Below are 25808 nucleotides of genomic sequence, written 5' to 3'. Positions count from 1 at the left end.
AAGAATCTATTCCTCTGTGATTTATCACAATGCAAACATTCAAGTAACCACTACCGCGGTTAATAAATAGGATACTGCTGGCCCCCAGAAACCCTGAGCCCTTTCCTTCTCACTCACCACCCGCTACTTGCTAGCGGGTGGTGAGTGAGAAGGAAATTCATTGCTTTTTTGGGGGTAGAACTGCCATCTAAGCATACATCCTTAAAACCATGGTACAGTTTTACCTTTTCTTCTGAACTTTCTATGAATGTAAAGATGCAATATGTATTCTGTAATGCCTGGCTTTTATTTTTTATTTTTTTGCTTATAATTTATGCTCACCAGATTCATCCACATTGTTCAAATAAGTGTAGTTTATTCATTTTCATTGATGTATAGTGTTCCATTTTATGGAGAAACATAATTTATCCACTCTACTGTAAATAGAAGTTAGGGCTGTTTTCAATTTTTACCCATACAAATAATGTCTACGGATATTCTTGTATGTCTCCTGGTTCACTTGTGAACACATTTCAATTGAGTATATTTTTCTTATGTGTATTATATTTGACTTGTTACAGGAACTGGAGTTTTTAGTAGACATGATCAATTCATACTCTGTAAAGGCAACTCAGAAACCATTTAACTGGGATGTTATTTGGGATCAGTGACACAGAAATAGGAAATTATTGAAAGTCTGATTAACACAGTATCTCCTGGGCAGACCAACATGTGAAGCCATGCGAAAAGGTTCGTCAGCCAAAACAAGGGGGGCTAGAAGCATTAGGCTCGGGATGTCTCTCTATGTGATGAAGTCTAGCCAACCTCCATGGTCAGTTGGTAAGGCTCTAGGTCCCCTGAATATCATTTGGATAGAAACTGCCATTTCTTATGCATCTGTCAGCTCCACCTGCTTTGCTCAAGCCTCTCCTCTCTCACTCCTTTGATCATTCTTTAGATATGTTAATAGGATTATAAATTTGTCCCACTGGCAGGGTCCTGCTGTCCTGAGGTTACTTTGGATCAGCAGACTTCTTGTTGCTGTCATTTTTTAGTCCTTTGAGACACCTTTCTGTAATCTTCACAGACTGATAGCATTGACACATGGAGTTAAGATGTTGAAGGGATGCCCCAAAGAGATAGATATCCAGCAGCAGCCAGAATGCAAGACTGGCATATTAAAATGGAGAGAAATTGAGACTAGAAATCAAGACTGCATGTCATCTCTACAGAAGTGATGATTTAATTTTTAGAGTAGAATGGCTACAACATGGCTTTTCTATCAGTGTCTTTAACTTTTTAAAATCATAATCTTAGTTTGACAGAAAAACAATTTGCCATGTAAAACTTTTATATTTGAGAATGGATTATTCTAATATTGTTACCGTGAAATTTTTTGTTGGTTATGGATGTTTTAAAACATTTTTCATTAGCACTGTCAAATTATAGTGTAAACTATTTCAAATCACTAAAATTAGTTTAGTGTTTAGGGGACTCAGAATTTTACTAGTTCTTTTGAAGGACACTGCCTTGAATATAGGGGGGCAAAGAACCAAAGGTACACAGTATAATTTTAGAATTTTATTTTATTATAAAAGTTGAATTCTGAGTCTACTTTTGGCCCTACTCTACGATTAGTAGTAGTATATCAAAATACAGCTAAAATGGAGATGTATTCAACACTGAATGAGTGAATTTGAGATCTATGTTTTCATTCACATATTCTCTTATTCTGCAAATCTCCATTTTATTCTTGAGCAGTGCCAGAAAAATGCATATATTATAGACAGTCTCTCAGTAATCACATTCATTCTAGTTCTGTCATCTGGAGCAACACAAAATTCATCCTCTGTTCAATAAACTTTCAAATATTTGGAGTTATGTAATTTGAGCTATAAGAAAATTTAGTGGTCATTCCAACTCTTGTTTTGCAGATGACAGAAGAGTGATGCACTGAGATGATATTTTACCTAAAATCATATTCTCAGGTAGTGGCAGCCAACTGCTGCCAGAACCCCAGCCTCTACAATAGAGGCTGGGCTGTAGTCTCTTACACTGAGGCCACTGTAGCAGACTGAATAAGGTGTTAGGCTTTAAATGTAAGGCAGACCTGCAGAATGGTTTTACCTTCCCCATTGTCAACTAATAATCTTGGGTGAGTATTTCCAGTCTTTGGTTTCTTTGTCTGTAAAATATAATATTACTTACCTCAAATGGTGGTTGTAAAGATTAAATGAGATAATGCACATAAATTATTTAGCACAATGCCTGGTATATAATACACATTTGGTAAATGCCATTATTATTTTTTTGTTTTATTGAGATATAATTGACATAGCATTGTGGAAGTTTAAGGTGTACAGAGTAATGACTGCTATTTCTGGATGTTTTTGTCCTTCTGAGGACAAACATCCCTATTTCCTTCCACATTTTCTCGTATGATCTATTTTGGGAATTTCATACCATCCCAATCCTCTCTGGATACACATTTTTCTTGAAAGGTGATATTAGCTAAATGTGATGTTTAGCTCAGGGACAGAGCATGATGTATCTATCTTTAAGTCTTTAAGCTACTGGCAATGATTATAAAGTATTTTAGAACAATGAAAATTATAACTCACTTGTAAAATTCTCTGTGGAGTCACCTATATTTCCCAGTGTATGCTTTTCCTTTCTCCACTTGCATTTTTCTTTTTCTTCTTTTCATAGTCCTAATAAAGGAAAACAAACATATCATGCTCTGGTTAAAAAAAAAAAAAAAAAAAGAAAGAAAGAAAGAAAGAAAAAGAAAAACATGGAGCCATACAAGTATTAATGTCCTGAGAAATGGAGTAAAAAGAATCAAAGAAAAAAATTTGTCAAAATTTTTTAGGTCTATTCATGGGTTACCATTAGCCATGATTTTGTGTCTTTCTCATTCTGGACAGGGTAATTTCCAGATCTGTCTATCTCATTATTCCCACTACCTTAGTGTCAGTATTTTGTTTGATTAGTGGTAAATACTAGTTATATTTTCCAATTATGGCTGTTTTAGTTGAATGTGAGATGTGCTTATTAAATAATAATGGTGATTCCTCCTAAAACTTCTAGGTAAAACTTCATCTGAGGGTAATGATTTTGTGTAGGTGTTAATTCCACAGGATGTATGGAGTGGATTGTAACTCGTGTGTCTTTCCAATTGACTCCAGAATGTAAAACTGCCCTTTGAATTTGCCCCAGAAATTGATGATCATTCTAATTTGATAAACCATGTACATCCTGTAAATGGGAGTTCACATGCTTCTTCAGAGCGTAGAGGCTGAGATGTCTAGTTGATCACTCTCTTCACCTACAGAATTGTAACTTTGTGTCAGGTCTCTCTTGGAGGCTGGGCATCCAAGACAGAAGAGGAGTTAGTTCACAGATGGACGGCTCTGGAAGTCACCCAGAGCCTCTAAGCAACCTCGCTTGGAATACGCCCGCTCTGTAGTCATCGCTGCTACAGATTCTGTTCCCAATAACCTGACCTTGAACTTCCTTAGGTGACACAGATAAATATTCTTTCTGCTCGTTGTATTCTGTATGCTTGATGTTGTACCATCATTGTTATTTTCAGAGGCAACATGATGGTAGTAGTTGAGAACTGGACTACTGGTTAGAGAGCAAGTTCCACTTCTGGCTACTTGATTGTGCAACATCTGATAAGTTAACTGACCTTTCTGTTCCTGATCTTCTTTGAAATGAGGGCAATCATACTTCTTTTAGAGGCTGCACAGCCTGGTCTTTAAATATCTGAACTGTGGAGCAAAGTGCGTGGGTTTGAACACCACCAGTTTAATCACTTAAGAGATCTGTGTGGTTTGAGGCAAATTGTTTACCATTCCATGATGGATAAAAGGGAGATTAAAGAGACCAGTTATCTCATACCATTATATGAAGATTAAGCACTTTACGTATATTAACTAACTTAGAACAGTGTCTGGTACACAGTTATCACTCAAACACTAGCCATTGTTCTTTTCAATGATAGTGCCTCTCAGAGACAAAAGAAGATGGTGGCTGAGAAAGGGGCTTTGAGTACTGAAGCTTTTGCCTTTTTTTTTTTTTTTTTTTTTTTTTTTGCGGTACGCGGGCCTCTCACTGTTGTGGCCTCTCCCGTTGCAGAGCACAGGCTCCGGACGCGCAGGCTCAGCGGCCATGGCTCACGGGCCCAGCCGCTCCGCGGCATGTGGGATCTTCCCGGACCGGGGCACGAACCCGTGTCCCCTGCATCGGCAGGCGGACTCTCAACCCCTGCTCCACCAGGGAAGCCGTGAAACTTTTGCTTTTATACTGGTGTCTGGCCAACTAGATTGTGGGCTCCTTGAGGCCAGGAGCTGGGCTGTGTCTGTGCCACACAGGCACCCAGTACACTGGTGTCCATGAAGAGATGGGCGCGCAGGTGAGCGTTTCCTAAATGGACCAAAGACAAATACCCAACCCTCCTTTTTTCAAATTTTTTTGCTGAAGGGCTGAATGTTTGAACTTTTAATGTAAAATGTATTATTATTTTTGAACCCCTGAAGTTGCTTTTATTGATGGCTGTCACGGCATTCTCCTTTTCCCTTATTTTGACTAATCATTGATGCTCTTCTTGCCAAATTTATGAAGTATTTATCTGGCTTGTCTCTGCGTAACTTGTGAACTACCAGGAAGGCTTTGTGGCTCTCGGTGGTGAGCTGTAGCTCTGCTCCTAAGCCTCAACCCAGCAGCCTCTTCTGTGCAGTGTAAGATTACTCAGACGTACCATGGTCGAGAAGAATCATGGGGTAATGGGAAGAGTATGCATTGATGATGATGAACCAGGTCTGGGTGAGACCTGGTTTTGAATTCGTGGCCACTTTTTGGTTGTGGAGTCTGAAGCCAGTTAAAATGGTGTTACTGATATTTAGGTCAGTCACGTTGTTTGGGGCTGATTAAATGGAATGGTATATATGAAGTACCTAACGCAGTACCTGGCAAAAAATAGACACATTAAATACTGTTTCCCTTCTGCTCTAGAAATTAACCTGATGTCACCCAGACTTGCTTTGCTGATGATAAAGAATTCATTTGTTTCCGTTTGTCCTTCTGTGCTTCCAAGCTTCCTGTGCTGCAGAGGGAAGTTTTTTTGTCTTTTAGCCAGCAGGTGGCAATCAAATTAAAGCTAAAAGTTCACCTCATTTTGGTAACTGGTAAGAATATTGCCTCTTCATATTAATGCTTAATGGAAATGACATGTGGATGGAAAACATTTGGCTCTGGAGTCACTCCTGGTGAAGGCATTTTTAACGCGAGGCCTCAGATCTAGAAGAATCGTTTTCTTTTTTTCTTTTTCTTTTTTTTTTTGCAGTACGCGGGCCTCTCACTGTCGTGGCCTCTCCCGTTGCGGAGCACAGGCTCCGGACGCGCAGGCTCAGCGGCCATGGCTCACAGGCCCAGCCTCTCCGCGGCACGTGGGATCTTCCCGGACCGGGGCACGAACCCACGTCCCCTGCATCGGCAGGCGGACTCTCAACCACTGCGCCACCAGGGAAGCCCTAGAAGAATCGTTTTCTTAAGGCTGCTTTTGATTTGAGTACCAGAGTACTACGGTCATACACCTCCTCAGAGGCTTGTCGGAGGAATCATCCAGATTTATGCAATATTGTGTTGAAAATAATGAATCTCTTCACTCGATTTGGCAGTTTAAAAAGCAGAGTAAAAAGCAAAGCCATCAATTGATAAAATAGAGCGGTTGTAAAAAGTCTACTTCATTTTATTTTTAATCGAGTTTTATGTGAATTTTGGGGGGTTTGCCCACTGTGAATTTGTGTGATTTTTAAATAAAGCACACCTTTTGACTAAAAAGACATGAAAAGGTATAAGCAGGATAGAACCCTTTGTAAATCCTGTCTGAGTGTTTGGTTTTGTTTTACCTATAAAGTGGGGGTAAAATTGTCATCACATATTGTTGGAAGGATTAAAGTAGAGGATGTATGAAAAGCACTTAGTAGGGTGCATGGCACACTGTAGGCAAGCATAATAAATGGTGCTACTGGGAATTCTCTGGTGGTCCAGTAGTTAGGACTTGGTGCTTTCACTGCAGGGGCCCAGGTTCGATCCCTGGTCGGGGAACTAAGATCCCACAAACCTCGAAGCATGGCCAAAAAAAAGATACTATTTATGATTTATGTCATTATCACAGAATCACTAAAGGTAGAAGGGATCTGAGGCCCCCTGTGATCTAACTAACCTTTTCTTTATATGGTGAGGAAACTGAGGCATAGAAAAGGTACCATGCCCAAAGCCACAGAGATAATTAGCATTAACATCAGTTCTGGAAACCAGATCTCCTGAAGGCACTGTTTGTTTGTTTTTTTTTTGCGGTACGCGGGCTTCTCACTGGTTGTGACATCTCCCGTTGCGGAGCACAGGCTCCAGACGTGCAGGCTCAGCGGCCATGGCTCACGGACTCTGCGGCATGTGGGATCTTGCCGGACCAGGGCACGAACCTGCGTCCCCTGCATCAGCAGGTGGACTCTCAACCACTGCGCCACCAGGGAAGCCCGAAGGCACTGTTTTTAACACTGATCGCTAGGTGAGACATTAGCTCGTTCCAGCTGGACATGGATGCTGTAGAGAATGGCTGTCTAGGATGAGTTACTTCTTTTCTAGGGGTTGTGGGCAGGGTAGTGGGCATGGCAGATTGTGTGATGGACTGCCTTTACAAGAGAGGTCATGATCAAAGCACTGTCACGTGATACATGCCGCTGCTATCCTTTGAGATAAAGTCGACTGTAAACAGTAAGATAAACCCCTAATACCAGCTTCCTTTTCCAAAGCAAGTCCCTGCTGTGCCCACTTTCTCTCAACAGGAAGACCAGATGTACTGGCCATTGTCTTTGATGCATGTTCAGCCTCCTGGGATTGTCAGGAATGGCTAAGTGTCACCACCACCACCTGTGTTCCAGGAAAAAGAGTTAGTGACACTAGTGGCTAAAGCTGCTATCCTGTGGCTCCCCTTAATGATTTGCAGTTTCCTGTAGAAGGTCTTTCAAGCAGTAGACAGAGGGGCAAACATCTGCCCCCTTATTTAGCTTTCTGCTCACCACTCTCAGCCATCTAGCATCTCTAGAGGTCAGGGATTTGGGGACACTGTGCCTTGAATCAGTTGGTAGCTGTCACCATCGTATCTGTATAATCTGCCAATGTGGGAAGTGTGATCCGTCACACTGTCGGGGAAGTTCACGACATGATGTACCCTAGACCAATCGTGTTGGGGCTGGAGGGAGCACAGAGGTCCCCACGTGCCATGCAGCCCTTCGTTTTCTAAATCAGAAAATTCAGCAGTACTTCACTGGGCTGTCACATCCAGAATGACTGCAATTGTTTCTCCGTCCTTTTTTTTTCCACCAGTCCTTATACCTGGCAAAGATAATACTTTGGGCATCTTAATTCTAGTTGGAGATGTTCAAAACCCAACCAAAACATAAATGATGGTGCTTCAGAGCTGGCAGTAAGGGGCTTAAGTACTCTGTCATGCACTTCTACATATTCTGTAGTGGACTTGTTTCTTCCTTTTCCCTGACATTTTTCCCATTTCAGGGCTGTCCCTCATTCAGATTTTTGTTAAACTGACGGAGCTTGGATTTACCACATTTCCTGAGACTATTCATATCAAAAATCACACCAAGACCACAGGGGAACAAGTAAAAGAAAATTTGAAACCCATGGGGATGTTACAGTTATAAGTAGAAGAGAGATTTGGGTGGGTAGCATACAGTTACCTTCTCAGAGATGCTCAACTCACAATACCAAATGGATTTTTGCCCCTGATCCCTATAGACCTGAGGAAAGGATCCTGACTAGTGTAGTGTTTCTAGGCCAGATTCATGAGGCAAGAATGCATGAAGGATGTTTCTGGCTCAGGAATAATTTGAAATAGCTAAGTGAACAACATCTCTAGTGTCTAGGCTTTATAAAGCAAAGGTCTTCTAAAATTAGATACTTGTAATTTATAATTAGGCTTAATTATAGTTGTTGATTAGTGATGCCAGTGGTAGTTTAGTGCTGTGGGGGAATTACAGACTTTGTGCTCTTCTCTTGACGTGTTTTTCTTATGTAACCTGATGCTCAGTAAGATAAAGACAGATTGAGACTGTTGACAAATTAGTCAATTCTAGTATGATAGTGATTCTGGTTTCTTTAGGAAAGGGGAGGTGAAAGAGCAGAGTGAAAATGATTATTTTTCCTTCCTATTTCAGAATGCATAGTTGACACTGCTTCACAGGTGATATAGGGTTGTATTAACAATGATAGATTCAGTAGAATAGCTTATTCTTACCACAGCATTTATCTTACCAGCCAAGAAACTGTTCTAGCAGGGATCTAGATCTACTGCATTTCTCAATTATGCTGTTCTCAGGGTTTGCACTGACCTACCTATCCATCCTCATCTGTGGGGAAGCAGGACTCTTGAGGCTTTTGTGTCCTTAGCCAGACCAGTGGCTTTGACATGGGTACTTCGGCATATTCAGTCAGTAAATACTAATGAGTGACTGTGTCCAGACATTATATTGAAAGTATAGAGATGGTTAGAACTTTTTGCCCTCAAGGACCATATAGTCTTATGGAGTCTTTGTGTGTGTTGCGTGTGTGTGTGTGTGTGTGTGTGTGTGTGTGTTGGGAGTGGGGGGTAAGGGGGAGTTACCAGAAATAACTTCAGTATAACAGGATGAGAGTTAGAATAGAGGACCAAGCATATTCTATGGGAACATGTTATTGGTGAAATTATCACATGTTGAAGTGTTGTTCATACTTCAGTAATTCAGCCTTTCTTTAGAATGTCCAAGGGAGATCTAAGTTAATGCCTAGAACTTCCTTGTGAGAAATAAAGCCTTTCACTCTTTAAAATGCTTGGCAAGTGTGTGTCTTAATGGTGCACATTTAACTAAAATGCCTGAAAATAACAGCCTCAAATCCCTCTTATAGTGGGACAGGGTACAGAGAGAAAAGGAAAGTAAGCAAGTAGGGCAAATGCTTTGCTACATAGCTGACTCTGATCCAGAGGGATTTAGTCATTGGCACCAAGTACTATCTCACTGTAAGAGTAAGTCACCTTTGGCACCAAGTACTATCTCACTGTAAGAGTAAGTCACCTTTGGAACAATCCTTTGTTATGAACCTAGAATTCATTATAATAAGATTCCAATGACTATATTATAACTTTAACACATACAAAGGCTGAGAAATATTAGTGGCTTAACTTTTCCCTGGAAAGAATAAGACTAGCTCACTACAGGCGGAATGTGTACAGCACTTGTATGATGAACTATGGGACCATGGTATTTCTCTTTCCAATGAAAATAAATGTGAGGGCGTCTTGTCTATTTAATTGTTAGACATAATAGTGTTCAGAGGACTATAGCTCTGGTACTATGCTCAGCTGCTAGTAACTTGTGCTCCAGGTTTCCATTAATGACACAATGCTCAAATTGACACAGCACAAATCTGCTTGAGATTGGAACTTCTAACTGCACCATGATATTCCTTTTGACAGATGCCATGAGCAATATGCCTTAGTATAAAAAGACTGTATGATTGATTTAAAGTCAGGAGACATGGGTTCAAATGTGAACCCTGCTGGTTCTCTCTCTTGTAAATTCCTTACTCTTTCTAACTAATCTTTCAGTTTCCTCATTTGTCAAACAGAGGCAAAGAAATGAGGATTAATGGAGAAGGAGTAAAATAGCACAGAGGAGCATGTAAGTGGCATTTAATAAATGCATTTTTTTTTTTTTTTTGCTGGGGGAATCTAAGAATTTGCGCCCAATAGCTTTTTGTAAGTTCCTTATTTCATTCTTATTTATCAATTTATTACCATCAACTACTACAGTGCCTGGCACTAGTAAGTGCATGGCAAAAGTTTTTGCCAAATGAATAAACTGATGAGTATCCAATGAACATAGTCCCACAGAAAAATAAACCAATGAACTGACAATAATTATGCCATGAGTGATTTTTTTTTCCATCCCCACCCCCCACCTCCCACCGCTGCTGTCCCCCCTTGGTGTCCACACACTTGTTCTGTACATCAGTGTCTCAATTTCTGCCCTGCAAACCGGTTCATCTGTACCATTTTTCTACGTTCCACATATATGCGTTAATATACAATATTTGTTTTTCTCTTTCTGACTTATTTCACTCTGTGTGACAGTCTCTAGATCCATCCACGTCTCAACAAATGACCCAATTTTGTTCCTTTTTCTGGCTGAGAAATATTCCACTGTATATATGTACCACATCTTCTTTTTCCATTTGTCTGTCGATGGGCATTTAGGTTGCTTCCATGACCTGGCTATTGTAAATAGTGCTGCAATGAACATTGGGGTGCATGTGTCTTTTAAAAATATGGTTTTCTCTGGGTGTATGCCCAGTAGTGGGGTTGCTGGATCATATGGTAATTCTATTTTTAGTTTTTTAAGGAACCTCCATACTGTTCTCCATAGTGGCTGTATCAATTTACATTCTCACCAACAATGCAAGAGGGTTCCCTTTCTCCACACCCTTTCCAGCATTTGTTGTTTGTAGATTTTCTAATGATGCCCATTCTGACTGGTGTGAGGTGATACCTCATGGTAGTTTTGGTTTGCATTTCTCTAATAATTAGTGATGCTGAGCAGCTTTTCATGTGCTTCTTGGCCATCTGTATGTCTTCTTTGGAAAAATGTCTATTTAGGTCTTCTGCCCATTTTTGGATTGGGTTGTTTGTTTCTTTAATATTGAGCTGCATGAGCTGTTTATATGTTTTGGAGATTAATCCTTTGTTGATTCGTTTGCAAATATGTTCTCCCATTCTGAGGGTTGTCTTTTCTTCTTGTTTATGGTTTTCTTTGCTGTGCAAAAGCTTTGAAGTTTCATTACATCCCATTTTGTTTATTTTTGTTTTATTTTGTTTTTTCCATTACTCTAGGAGGTGGATCAAAAAAGCTCTTGCTGTGATTTATGTCAAAGAGTGTTCTTCCTATGTTTTTCTCTGAGAGTTTTAAGTGTCCGGTCTTACATTTAGGTCTTGAATCCATTTTGAGTTTATTTTTGTGTATGGTGTTAGGGAGTGTTGTAATTTCATTCTTTTACATGTAGCTGTCCAGTTTTCCCAGCACCACTTATTGAAGAGACTGTCTTTTCTCCATTGTATATCCTTGCCTCCTTTGTCATAGATTAGTTGACCATAGGTGCGTGGATTTATCTCTGGGTTTTCTATCCTGTTCCATTGATCTGTATTTCTGTTTTTGTGCCAGTACCATATTGTCTTGATTACTGTAGCTTTCAGTATAGTCTGAAGTCAGGGAGTCTGATTCCTCTAGCTCCGTTTTTTTCCCTCAAGACTGCTTTGGCTATTTGGGGTCTTTTGTGTCTCCATACAAATTTTAAGATGATTTGTTCTAGTTCTGTAAAAAATCCCATTGGTAGTTTGATAGGGATTGCATTGAATCTGTAGATTGCTTTGGGTAGTATAGTCATTTTCACAATATTGATTCTTCCAATCCAAAAACATGGTATATCTCTCCATCTGTTTGTATCATCTTTAATTTCTTTCATCAGTGTCTTATACTTTTCTGCATAAAGGTCTTTTGTCTCCCTACGTAGGTTTATTCCTAGGTATGTTATTCTTTTTGTTGCAATGGTAAATGGGAGTGTTTCCATAATTTTTCAGATTTTTCATCATTAGTGTATAGGAATGCAAGAGATTTCTGTGCATTAATTTTGTATCCTGCTACTTTACCAAATTCATTGATTGGCTCTAGTAGTTTTCTGGTGGCATTTTTAGGATTCTCTATGTATGGTATCACATCATCTGCAAACAGTGACAGTTTTACTTCTTCTTTTCCAGTTTGTATTCCTTTTATTTCTTTTTCTTCTCTGATTGCTGGGGCTAGGACTTCCAAAACTATGTTGAATAATAGTGGTGAGAGTGCACATCGTTGTCTTTTTCCTGATCTTAGAGGAAATGCTTTCAGGTTTTCACCATTGAGAATGAAGATTGCTGTGGGTTTGTTGTATATGGCCTTTATTATGTTGAGGTAGGTTCCCTCCATGCCCACTTTCTGGAGAGTTTTTATCATAAATGGGTATTGAATTTTGTCAGAAGCTTTTTCTGCATCTATTGATATGATCATATGGTTTTTATTCTTCATTTTGTTAATATGGTGTATCACATTGATTGATTTGCGAAGATTGAAGAATCCTTGCATCCCTGGGATAAATCCCACTTGATCATGGTGTATGATCCTTTTAATGTGTTGTTGGATTCTGTTTGCTAGTATTTTGTTGAGGTTTCTTGCATCTATATTCACCAGTGATATTGGTCTTTAATTTTCTTTTTCTGTAGTATCTTTGTCTGGTTTTGGTATCAGGGTGATGGTGGCTTCACAGAATGAGTTTGGGAGTTTTCCTTACTCTGCCGTTTTTTGGAAGAGTTTGAGAAGGATGGATGTTAGTTCTTTTCTAAATGTTTGATAGAATTCACCTGTGAAGCCATCTGGTCCTGGACTTTTGTTTGTTGGAAGAATTTTAATCACAGTTTCGATTTCATTACTTGTGATCGGTCTGTTCATGTTTTCTATTTCTTCCTTGTTCAGTCTTGGAAGGTTATACATTTCTTAGAATGTGTCCATTTCTTCCAGGTTGTCCATTTTATTGATATAGAGTTGCTTGTAGTAGTCTCTTAGGATGCTTTGTATTTCTGCATTGTCTGTTGTAACTTCTCCTTTTTCATTTCTAATTTTATTGATTTGAGTCTTCTCCCTCTTTTTCTTGATGAGTTGGCTAATGGTTTATCAACTTTTTTTATCTTCTCAAAGGACCAGCTTTTAGTTTTATTGATCTGTGCTATTGTTTTCTTCGTTTCTATTTTATTTCTGCTCTGATCTTTATGCTTTCTTTCCTTCTGCTAACTTTGGGTTTTGTTTGTTCTTCTTTCTCTAGTTCCTTTAGGTGTAAGGTTAGATTGTTTATTTGAGATTTTTCTTGTTTCTTGAGGTAGGTTTGTATAGCTATAAACTTCCCACTTAGAACTGCTTATGCTGCATCCCATAGGTTTTGGATCATTGTGTTTTCACTGTCATTTGTCCCTAGGTATTTTTTGATTTCCTCTTTGATTTCTTCAGTGATCTCTTGGTTATTTAGTAATGTATTGTTTAGCCTCCATGTTTTTGTGGTTTTTTTACGTTTTTTTTTTTTCCCTGTAATTTATTTCTAATCTCATAGAAGTGTGGTCAGAAAAGATGCTTGATATGATTTCAATTTCTTAAATTTACTGAGGCTTGATTTGTGACCCAAGATGTGATCTATCCTGGAGAATGTTGCATGCGCCCTTGAGAAGAAAGTGTAATCTGCTGTTTTGGGACGGAATGTTCTATAAATATCAGTTAAATCTATCTTGTCTATTGTGTCATTGAAAGCTTCTGTTTCCTTATTTATTTTCATTTAGGATGATTTCTCCATTGGTGTAAGTGAGGTGTTAACGTCCCCAACTATTATTGTGTTACTGTCGATTTCCTATTTTAGAGCTGTTAGCAGTTGCCTTATGTATTGAGGTGCTTCTATGTTGGGTGCATATATATTATAATTGTTATATCTTCTTCTTGGATTGATCCCTTGATCATTACGTGATGTCCTTCCTTGTCTCTTGTAACATTATTTTAAAGTCTATTTTATCTGATATGAGTATAGCTACTCCAGCTTTCTTTTGATTTCCATTTGCATGGAATATATTTTTCCATCCCCTCATTTTCAGTCTGTATATGTCCCTAGGTCTGAAGTGGGTCTCTTGTAGACAGCATATATATGGGTCTTGTTTTTGCATCCATTCAGTAAGCCTGTGTCTTTTGGTTAGAGCATTTAATCCATTCACGTTTAAGGTAATTATCAATATGTATGTTCCTATGACCATTTTCTTAATTGTTTCAGGTTTGTTTTTGTAGGTCCTTTTATTTTCTTGTAATTCCCACTTAGAGAAGTTCCTGTAGCATTTGTTGTACAGCTGATTTGGTGGTGCTGAATTCTCTTAGCTTTTGCTTGTCTGTAAAGCTTTTGATTTCTCCATCAAATCTGAATGAGATCCTTGTTGGGTAGAGTAATCTTGGTTGTAGGCTCTTCCCTTTCACCACTTTAAGTATATCATGCCACTCCCTTCTGGCTTGTAGAGTTTCTGCTGAGAAATCAACTGTTAACCTTATGAGAGTTCCCTTGTATGTTATTTGTCATTTTTCCCTTGCTGCTTTCAGTAATTTTTCTTTGTCTTTAAGTTTTGCCAATTTGATTACTATGTGTCTCAGCATGTTTCTCCTTGGGTTTATCCTGTATGGGACTCGCTGCGCTTCCTGGACTTGGGTGGCTATTTCCTTTCCCATGTTAGGGAAGTTTTCGACTATAGTCCCTTCAAATATTTTCTCAGGTCCTTTCTCTCTCTCTTCTCCTTCTGGGACCCCTATATTGCAAATGTTGTTGTGTTTAATGTTGTCCCAGAGGTCTCTTAGGCTGTCTGCATTTCTTTTCATTCTTTTTTCTTTATTTTGTTCTGCAGCAGTGAATTCCACCATTCTGTCTTCCAGGTCACTTATCCTTTCTTCTGCCTCAATTATTCTGCTATTGATTCCTTCTAGTATATTTTTCATTTCAGTTATTGTATTGTTCATCTCTGTTTGGTTTTTAATTCTTCTAGGTCTTTGTTAAACATTTATTGCATTTTCTCGATCTTTGCCTCCATTCTTTTTCTTAGGTCCTGGATCATCTTCACTATCATTATTCTGAATTCTTTTTCTGGAAAGTTGCCTATCTCCACTTCATTTAGTTGTTTTTTGGGGGTTTTGTCTTGTTCTTCCATCTGGTACATAGCCCTCTGCCTTTTCATCTTGTCTGTTTTTCTGTGAATGTGGTTTTTGTTCCACAGGCTGCAGGATTGTGCCATGAGTGATCTTTTAGGGCCAGTCTAGTGACACTCACATTAATTCAGGAAGTGAATAGTTAAGAGAGAATTTCTCAACTATCAAAATATAGTTAGTTAGATTTTTACAAAATGAAATCTTGCCATTTGCACCAACATGAATGAACCTGGAGAGCATTATGCTAAGTGAAATAAGTCAGACAGAGAAAGACCAATACTATATGTTATGACAACATATGACAATTTTTATGACAACATTTAAAAAACAAAACAAACAAATGTAATGAAACAGAAATAGGCTCACAGTTACAGAGAACAAAATAGTGGTTGCCAGAGGAGAGAGGGGGTAGAGGGAGGGGTGATGAAATAGGTGAAGAGGATTAAGAGGAACAAACTACCAGTTATAAAATAGATGAGTCACAAGGTTGTAATGTATGGCACAGGAAACATAGCCAGTATTTTATCATAACTTTTGTGTGTAATGTATCAAAATATTGAATCACTAAGTTGTGTACCTGAAACTAATATAATATTGTAAGTTGACTATACTTCAATTAAAAATAAAGGTAGTTAGGAATTTTCTTCTTATATTAATTAATTTAAAGTTTGCTGTGTCAATTAACAGGAGAGGTAATTGGCTTTGGTGTTAAGAAAGGGATGACTGTGTTTCTACCAAAAATCTGTCAGGCTACAATAAGTTCACTGGCTGGTATGAAACAGAAGTCTGAAAGAAAGTAAACCGTGTCCGGGACTTCCCTGGTGGTCCAGTGGTTAGCACTCAGTTCTTTCACTGCAGTGGCCTGAGTTCAGTCCCTGGTTGGGGAGCTAAGATTTGCAAGCTGCACAGTGCAGCCAAAAAAAAAAAAAAAAAAAGTAAGCCATGTCCTTGCCATATTACCCAGGGCACATCAGGTGGTTGCCAGGACTTCCCTGGGGGTTCATGCGTACTCATAGAGAACATGGAACCCTGTTCCAACAGGACGGACTCAGTGACAGTGCTGGGGTGTGGGTCAACCAAAAGGCGATCCCAAAGCCTTTCCAGGAGCCCAGAAACCAAACCAGGAACATGACAGGTGTAGGAGGTGACATGCAAAGTCTGGAAGACTCCAGGGTAGGCTGGGGCAGGTTCCAATTAAACCATGCCCCATTGCAAGGACTTCTATGCCACTGTGAAAGGCCACAAGTCTTCTTTTTAAAGATGAAGAAGGATAAACAGATAACTCCGACTCTAGATTTCTTTATTTGGTTTTCTTATTAAAGTTGGGAGCTTTGCATTTGAAGGCAGTCATTTGTAAGAGAGACAAGAGGTAACCACTGCAACTAACCAGCCTTTGTGTTCTGCAGAAGAGACTTAGGACTTGTCTCTGGAAGAACTGACTACTCCTTGCTTTGTGTTGCCTCCTGCCTTTGCAGTCTTCTGTCCTCATACCCAGAGCACGCACTTGATTGATATTTTTGTTGTTGTCAACATTGATATATTTTCTGGTAACACGTTTAGTGACTTGATTGTTAGTTTTTGATAACATGGCCTTGAGAGTTGAGGCAGTGTTAAGCACATAGTAGTTAAATAAATATGTAATTTATTGACTGAATAAATGTATCAGTATCATTAAAGTTTTGAAATACTTGGCAAATCTTAAAGGAATCAAATTTGTGACCTTTTTGGTGAAATTTCAAAAATGGTTCTATGAAATTGGATCATTTGTAAAGATGTGGATGGACCTAGAGAATGTCATACAGAGTGAAGCCAGAAGGAGAAAAACAAATATCGTATATTAACGCATATATGTGGAATCTAGAAAAATGGTACAGATGAACCAGTTTACAAGGCAGAAATAGACACACAGATGTAGAGAACAAACGTATGGACACCAATGGGGGAAAGTGGGCCGGGGGCAAGGAGTCGGTGAGGGGGGGCAATGGTGGGATTAAAAAAAAATGGTTCTACTTGGTCGTTCTATTTCTGTACTTGATTCAAGCTGTATATTTGTTTCATTTCATTCACATTTGAACATCTCTGAAATTCTGATGCAACTTACAGTTGGAGGTTTTCATAATATTATTAGCAGTATTTTTGTTTACTAGTGGTTTGCAAAATAATGAATGATGAATCTAAAAAGGAATATATTTCTTAGATTTGGTAAACTATAAAAATAATATATAAACTCATCTTAATAATGCATGTGCTGCCATATGCCCAGGATAAAATAATGGAAAAATAGGAGGAGAATGGATTTTATGTCAAAGGAATTTTATTGTGAATCCTGGATTTGCCTTTTTAAAAAATCTGAGCAAAGAGTTTTCCCTGACTTAATCTTTGAGTTGCAGTGTTCTCATCTGTGCGATGGGAATAATGCATTCATATTAGGGTTCTGTGCTAAATATATATTCAATGAACAAATTCAGCAAATTCTTCCTTTTTTCTCTCAACCTCCTCCACCAGCTTATTTGTGCTTTAGAACATCCCTGTCAGGTAGGAACATGTAACTTCCATTAAACTGGTTCAGAGACACAGGCTTAGCAGCATGAGTGAGTTAAAAGAAAGACCTCCCTGGAGCCTTTGATTTCCCACTATCTCTCAGTGCTCCATCAGACTTCTCACAGGTGACTATCCACATAGGTGAGAGCTTAGCTACTTTTTTGATAAATTTCCTTAGACAGCCTGTGTAACAGTTTTACACAATACCTTAATAACAATATCACACACTACTTCCTTTTTGGAAGGGATTTTACCTCTTGCCCTCATCCTGTAAACAAGGGTAGGCCTCTATTTAAAGAAGAGGAAAAGGAAGAGGGAAAAGGATATTATATCACCTGGCCTAGCAATTTTTGAGTCAGATGTTTTCCTCATCTCATTGTTCACAGAAAATTGGTTCAAGATGGTATAAACTACATATGCAAAAATTCTGTGATTCATAAATCAATTCATACTATTCTTTTGTTTGGATCGAGCAAACCTATGAGGATAGATTGAAATTAAAGATCAGTACCAGAACCTCAGGGCTTGGTGCAAAACACAAAGCAAGTTATCAGGACTGTACTATGATAGACCAATAGACTAATAGCCAATGGATATTAGACCTTCAGGCCTTAAATGATCCAGGCTGGAGGGCTTCCCTGGTGGCGCAGTGGTTGAGAGTCTGCTTGCCGATGCAGTGGATGCGGGTTCGTGCCCCGGTCCGGGAAGATCCCACATACCGCGGAGCGGCTGGTCCCGTGAGCCATGGCCGCTGAGCCTGTGCGTCCGGAGCCTGTGCTCCACAACAGGAGAGGCCACAGCGCTGAGAGGCCCGCGTACCGCAAAAAAAAAAAAAAAAAAAAAAAAAGGTGGAATCACTGGTAGGAGCTGTGGAAATTGCTTTTATATTTTCTCAGTTTGGTCTGAAAAATATTTTTATTTACATTGCAAATGGATCAAATAACAAGGAAATTGACTTAGTTCGGTAATAAAATGTTATCAAACCTAAATGAAAAGAATGTTGTGAGTGCCTTTTGTTTGAAATTGCAGTCAGGTTTCTGAGTGAGCCTAGCCTGCTTCCAGACTCTACCAAGGGCTAGCTCTGTGACTTGGGACACAGCTCTGATGCATCTTAAACCTTTAGTACCCCTGTGTATAAGTTGGCAGATTAAGAGAGAAAGTATTTGAAAGGGCCTAACAAGTACCTGAAACTTGATAGTTGCTCAGAAAATTCACCTTTCCCATCTTTCTTCTTCCTTTTTAATCCCTCACTCTTTTTTTTTTTTTTTTTTTTTTTTCAGTACGCGGGCCTCTCACTTTCCCTCACCTCCCAGCTGCCACCAGTTACTTCATAATCGCATGTTGCCTGAGGCCGTCCTGCTGTGGGGACCTGTCAGAGCTGTCCTCTAAACAACTTTGTTTTTAACCATTTGTATCTAATATCTAGTCTCCATTCATCTAGATTAGAACCCATAGGGTAATTTGGGACCCCTTCCTCTATCATTCCCACTTCCACGTATCCACCGGTTCCTAATTCTACTGCTGCAGTGTCTGTGCATTGCCACTGTTATAGGTGACACGGGTTAAGAGAGAACATGAAGAACAGATAGGTCTGTCACTGCTGTAATACTACAGCACCCTCCTAACTGATAAGCTCTACTATAATGACCTCGTGGATCTCTCTCTCCATCTTTTCCCTCCCATCCCTGCTATTTACAGCTACCACAATGTTCTTCCTTCTAGTATAGGTGATTTCGAAACTCTCTCAGTAACCTTTGATTAATCCCCACTGCCTATGGGATATAGACTAACTAGTTGCAAGGCACTGGAAGTCCCTAAACATCTGGTGGGAATTTATATATTTTTGTGTTTAATCTTCCTATCCTGTCTCCCTTTTCCCATTTGCATTCTTCACAGCACTTGGGCTATGAACACACCTTGACTTTGTACAAGCAGTCATCCAGGACCTGTGCCTTCGCCTCTTTTGTTCTATCTCCTTGTAAAAAGCCATGTTTCAATCCACCCTAATTCAGGACCTAATGGGTTGTTATTACTTGATGTGTGTTTAATACTATTTTCTTTGATTGTAAAATAATCAATGTTTAATACAGAAAGCTTGGGGGAAAATTACATGTGCACATTAATTGTGCCCTCTTCTTTGAAACCTTAATAGAGCTTGTAATTATTTACCTCCTATGAGTTGTTCCCTTAGCATTTGGGTATGCTTTATTTTTGCATTTACTATAGAGTACACATTTGTCCATCCTAGCTAAAAATGAACTCCTGGGGGCTGGGTTGTGTCTGACTCATTTATACCTCTCTTAGTTTATCTATTTGAAGGCAGCCAGTGTCCATGCAATATAACCCCGCATGTGACTTTAGTGGTGAAACCATGGGCTGTTGGAGAATTATATTTCTTTTAGAGGCAGGCCTGCTAGTCTTCTTCAAAGTACCCCAGCAGGCCATTGCTGGTGTCTAGTACCTGCTCTTGGGACATTTGAGGAGTCTCTGTTGGGCTCATTTTCTGCCTCTAGTTCACATGGAGGTGGTAGAATGTCTGCTCTGGACTAAAACCTTTGAAAAAGTCTTTTTAAGTGTTTGATGGTACCCCTATCAAGTTTCTTTTTATTATCCTCTAATATATGAATGCTTATAACAGACTGCATGACAGTCTCTCTTGAAAGAAGACAAATCCTAGAAGGCTCTAACCATTTCGCTTTGTTTTCTCTAAGTGTTTACTTGTTCACCACAGCTTTATTTTGATGATCTTTGCAAGTATTACTTTTGAGAGGGACAGACTGGCAGTAAGGAGAATTCTGATACATGTCTCATTTTTGTTACCCAAATGTGACTCTGTTGCCTCGACTTGAATGCTTGATAACTTACAGTGGTAGAAATTTCAAGAGCATCACAGAGTGTGATTTAAACTCAAGTCTTGGAAGGTTATATTCAGCTTCTGGAAAAATAAAAAAACATTACTTCTGTTTAAGAGGAAAAGGTAGTGTGATATAGGGTGTGTTAGAAAGAATAACCTACCTTTGCCACACTCTCTTCCTGCTTGTCTTCTGGCATGCCAGTTTGTAATAAAAGCTGTTCTTCACGAATATAGGCAGTCTACAGTGTTTGTGGGCATTTGATGTATATGTAAAATGTATTGTGACATACTTGGAAGGATGATGACTGGAGGGAACTTTATTATATTTATTGTTACTTATTAATCCTTACCTGCAGGAATGTGACATATCTAATATTAAACATCTGATTTCACTACGGGAAAGAAAGAATATGTATCTTACATACTTTTAAAGAAAAATACAAAAATGAAATATAGTTAGCAGGAAGACAGGTTGATGATGGAAAATAATGTATTTTCTTTTTTTTTTTTTTTTTTTTTTTTTTTTTTTTTGTGGTATGCGGGCCTCTCACTGTTGTGGCCTCTCCCATTGCGGAGCGCAGGCTCCGGACGCACAGGCTCAGCGGCCATGGATCACGGGCCCAGCCGCTCTGCGGCATGTGGGATCTTCCCGGACCGGGGCACGGACCCGTGTCCCCTGCATCGGCAGGCGGATTCTCAACCACTGCGCCACCAGGGAAGCCCCTGTATTTTCTACTTTATGTAGTAGAATTCACATTTTTTCACTCTTTGAATTGTAGAGAACCTTTTGGATTTTGGGGGGTGGGCAGGTGGGATAGAAATTTTAAAGACATTATTTAGGAGTAATTCACAAGAACAGATGTCAGTTCTTATAATGGACTTTTTTTTTTTTTTTTTTTGCATTACGCAGGCCTCTCACTGTTGTGGCCTCTCCCGTTGCGGAGCACAGGCTCTGGATGCGCAGGCCCAGCAGCCATGGCTCACAGGCCCAGTTGCTCCGCGGCATGTGGGATCTTCCCGGACCAGGGCACGAACCCGTGTCCCCTGCATCGGCAGGCGGACTCTCAACCACTGTGCCACCAGGGAAGCCCTATAATTGACATTTTGATTGAGCCAGGAACTCTGTGTTGAGGCAGTGTCTGAACTTGAGCAGTTTATACTGTAAGAAATACATACTCTGGTGGCAGGATATGGAGTTTTCCTCGACTGTTAAGAGTCCTGAGTCTGTAACCATCTGCCTGACAGCTTTTGCCTAACCTTTTGTTCCATAGCAGCTGCTTTTATAACAGATGTAGTTTGTAGTAGCTATAGATAACCTCTGGACAGCCTCAACACTGTAATTTTGAGTCTGTTTTAAAATTTCAGAAAGCCCAAATCCGCATGATTATAGCTATGTTCTTTGAGCCTTTGTAACAAGTCAGCTAGCCAAACTATTAAATAGAATGAAGGCAAATAACTCTCTTAGATATTTTCAGATCATATTTCAGGAGCAAATAGAATGAAGGCAAATAACTCTCTTAGATATTTTCAGATCATATTTCAGGAGCACAAACAATTTGGGTCTAGGATATTATGTGAGTAGCGCTTTCTCAATTAGCATTTGGATGAAAATCATTTATAGTAATGTGTAGAGCAATGGTTCTTCATCTTTTCTGGAGGCATATTGAGAATTCTGGAGGTATATGGACTCTGGTTCCCCCCCCCAAAAAAAATCAGTATACACAATTATACTACAGTTGTTTTAAATAATTTACTTATTTCATTGGAAATTTATTCTTTCACAGCGAAATAAATTTCCAATGAAATAAGCAAATTATAACCAACAAAGCAAATTCATTAAACCCAATGAAGTCAGTATATTATACCATAATTTTGCAGAGACAGAATGCTTTATTTCAATGATTCTAGATTGCATTAAGTGTAAAACAAATCAAGTTAATAGTTTTTTCTTTTTTTGGAAATGTCTTGTCACCATATAAAAAGTCTGATTTCAAGGTAATACTCGTTTTAAAATGTTAAAATCTGTTTCTTAAAATTGAGGGAATATGGTCTCAACTTTTTTTAACCAGGAACTATGACTCACTTATTTGAAAAAAAATTAATGGTTATTTCCAAAAAGCAAAAACAAAATTGCAACTGGTCAAAGAAGAAACAAAGCAAATTCTTCCCAAAATAAATTTTAATAAAAAGGCTGCTTTTCTACAAAGTAATGCACATAATTTCTTTTATATATAATTCCTTTGATTTTATTTTGATAACAATTCCCGAAAACTCTGGTTCTCAAAGGCATGTGGTAGCAGCATAGAAAATTAGAATTCATATAACTTGCTTTGCTGGACACAGGCCTGTGTCAAGATAGGCCTATCGAGAATCCTCTGAGACCCTGAGTTGAAGTCGTGTTAGGAAGTCAAGAATTGTTAACTCTCTGATTCATCTGAGTAGAAGTAACTTGAAAAAGAGTTCTCCTGAGATTTTTTGCTTGTTGAGAAATTGAGACGTTGTTGTCCTTCTCTGTATCAGCATTCAATTATGGCATTCAAAAATTTGTCTAGTATTTCAATTTCCGACTCTGTGGACATGGTGGCTACTTGTCCAAAACAGCTCTGCTTGTTCTACAGCTTTAAAAATGAAAATATTTGCTCATTCAACTGACCAGAGGTAATTACTTTTAAATGAGCCAAACTCCGTGATTAAATTCCTCTATGAGATTATCTTGAGGGTTTTCCTTTTCTCTTAAAACAAAACAAAACAAAGAAAAACTTCCCCATGAAATACAGTCAAACATACCTAGACATTGTTTGGAAAACTAGTGAAACCCTGTGTAATCAAAAGGATGGTAATATTTCTCTATTATTTCTTGACACCCCCTTTTGAAAAGTTAGTGGGCAATGTCCACGCTCTGGTGATGTGGACATTTTACATGGTTCTAGAATAGTTTTTGCCACCATTGCGTGCACATGTAGAGATCACTCATCCATATTGACATATGAATCTAATTTCTTCACCCCAGAAAGCAAAACCAGGGGTGTTGCCCAACATTCCATGTGCTCCTTCTGTAAACTGATCAATAGGACTTTTTTTTTCCCAGTAAAATTATGCTTTACCATTTTTGGAGATATTTCTAACCTTAGAAATTTCCCACAGGGCTTACAAAATAGAAAATTCTTCTTTGATAGCATCTGTCTGTGCAGTTTTAGCAAGTATTTTGGTCAATAAAGAGAATATAATACTCCAGGACCTACTCTAAAACTTTAAAAAATAAAATTAAGACAGTAGTTTTAGTTAAAATAAAAACTAAAACTTCAATAGAACTATAGTGCTTTCCTTAGATATTCAGCTTCCTTAAGTCTTCCCCAGTCATTATGACTTCTTTTACTTGACAAGGAGATAAACATTCTTTGTAATCTACTTCAGGACAAGGCTTTTGTACTGGGGCAAGTCTAAGTACTGCTATACTTCTAGATATTTCAAATTGAGTCTTGTTAATAAGCAAAATACTACCTTTCCAGGATGTACCTACCTCCAGAATACACTTCACTCTTCTTGACTCGGTGCTCCTAAATGCAAGTGTTTGCAACACGGGTCCCATTGTATTCAGCAATGAAGAGAAAACCAAAGGAAAGTTTAGGGTTATTGCTTTTACTTATCGTGGCTCATTTCCAATTGAGGCTAGTTTTGACGTGAGGTGGATTTACCATGGAGCTAAATGAAGTTAAACCTCCAGTCTTGCTCTTGCAAACACCCTTCCAAAGCCCCGTGTCTAAGAAATTCTATAACTTTAGGGCCTATAAACCTAGATCTGTCTTCGCCTTAAAAAATTTATTTAATTAAAAGATAAAGGATATTTATAATCATAACGTCCAGAGGACTTTCATTTCTGTCAGTGGAAACAGTTTTAGATATGATAGCATAATGGTGATGACCTTGTACAGTAGGATGTGTACTGTGTCAAAGTCCTCTAGTAATTTGACATAAAAAAGAAGTTTCAAAGTACCAGGAAAAAACTAATATGTTTGAGTCTGCCTGAATGTTCATCTCCGCAGCATTGCAGTTACATCAGTATTCCATTTGGTTAAACACTTCACATGTGCTGTAGATGATTTTACCTGCTTAATTACCCATGTGGACTTTTTCATAAACAAAATAGAGTCCCTTCCAGGACACCTGTGACCTTTACAGTGTTTAAGCCCTCAGGCTCAATGGTCATATAAACTCAGGTTTACGCGTCCTAGTTCTGCCACCTACTAGTGGGGTGACCTCACGTTTCTCATCTCTAACGTGGGCAGAATTCTAATACCTATCTCTCAGGCTTGTTGTGACAATTAAATGAGAGACTGTGTGTACCACGTCTAGCAAAGAGCAAGCATAAGAACGTTAGGTAGTATTATTTATTGGTAGTAAACTCGTAAGTGGAGGATCTTTTCCAGATGTTTGCCAAGAAGCCTAAATTAGCCTCTGGCAATAGCAGTTAGAAATCATTCCAGGCATGGCTAGTATTTTCTCCCTGGAGGAATAGTTAAGAAAATAACTTTGAGAATAACGCAGAAATTTTTAGAGCTGTCCAGAGAGAGGGAAAAGGCTTTTTCCTTGTTGCTCTAGAGACAGAATTAGTAACAATGAAGGCAATTTCCAAGGGAGTAAGTTTACATTCTGTGTACAGAATAATTCTCCGTCACAGCTTCTTAGTACAGAATTGGCTTACTTGAAAGCTCACGGAATTATTCCTACAAAAGCTTGATATAACATCAGGTAGGAGGTATTAGAACACTCCCTCTTCATTAGTTAATGCTGCTGTATGAATCTAGGTTTTATCACCTATGTAAAACTTTAACTTCACAGTTGATGATTAAGTTATCCAAGTTCTTGTTATATTATTGTAAGTGGAGTTTAGCTTTGCCGATTGAAAGGTCAGTTTTCACATTGCACTGTGTCCCTATACAGGCTTCCAATGATCTTATAGTGTTTGAGTATAAACATTCTCCTTAGTTAATTCCATTTAAAGTGACAGAAACCAATTAAGAAAATATTAGATAAATACATTCATCTGTTGCAGTTTTGGTACCCTGCAAATATAATTCCATACTACTAACTAGGTTCCTAAGTCAAAATATGAAAACTAGTTAATACATTCTTTGATACTACTAGCTCTGAGGCTAAGAATTTTTTTTTTTCCACTCTTTTTGAACATGGCTGTCAAATTATCTGAGGCTGCAGTGCTATCTCCACCCTATTTTTAACAACGGATTTGGGTATGTAAATTACAGCTTCCTTTTTCCTCCCTAGGTCATGCATTAGTCCCATTTGAAGGGAATGAATGAAATGAATGTTTAAACTGTCTTGATGTTGTTAATTACTTTGTGAGATGTTTCATAACAGGAAAGTCTTTGGCATGCAGTGAGTAGCTTGGAATATTAACATCTTCAAGGACATTAGGTTCCCAGCGTTTGTTTAAAGTGGTTGCAGAAGAGGATAAAATTATAAATATTTTTTGGTTTTTTTCATAAAATGTATCTCTATGAGGAAGGGTATGAGGGACAGACTAGCAAATTCCTGGTAGGGTTTTAGGTCTG

At 38.7% G+C, this 25808-nt stretch overlaps 1 protein-coding gene across 2 annotated transcripts in view; it reads left to right on the top strand.

Moving 5' to 3' along the window:
• Nucleotides 1-25808, top strand: part of ARHGAP18 (Rho GTPase activating protein 18) — a 188806-nt gene that overhangs the window by 31869 nt on the left and 131129 nt on the right. The gene's annotated exons all lie outside the window — the stretch shown is intronic.

The sequence above is a fragment of the Kogia breviceps genome, chromosome 13 (genome assembly GCF_026419965.1).
Source record: "Kogia breviceps isolate mKogBre1 chromosome 13, mKogBre1 haplotype 1, whole genome shotgun sequence".
Taxonomy (NCBI): Eukaryota; Metazoa; Chordata; class Mammalia; order Artiodactyla; family Physeteridae; genus Kogia; species Kogia breviceps.
Note: the sequence above shows the minus strand (reverse complement) of the source record. Positions and strands in the feature narration are given on the sequence as shown.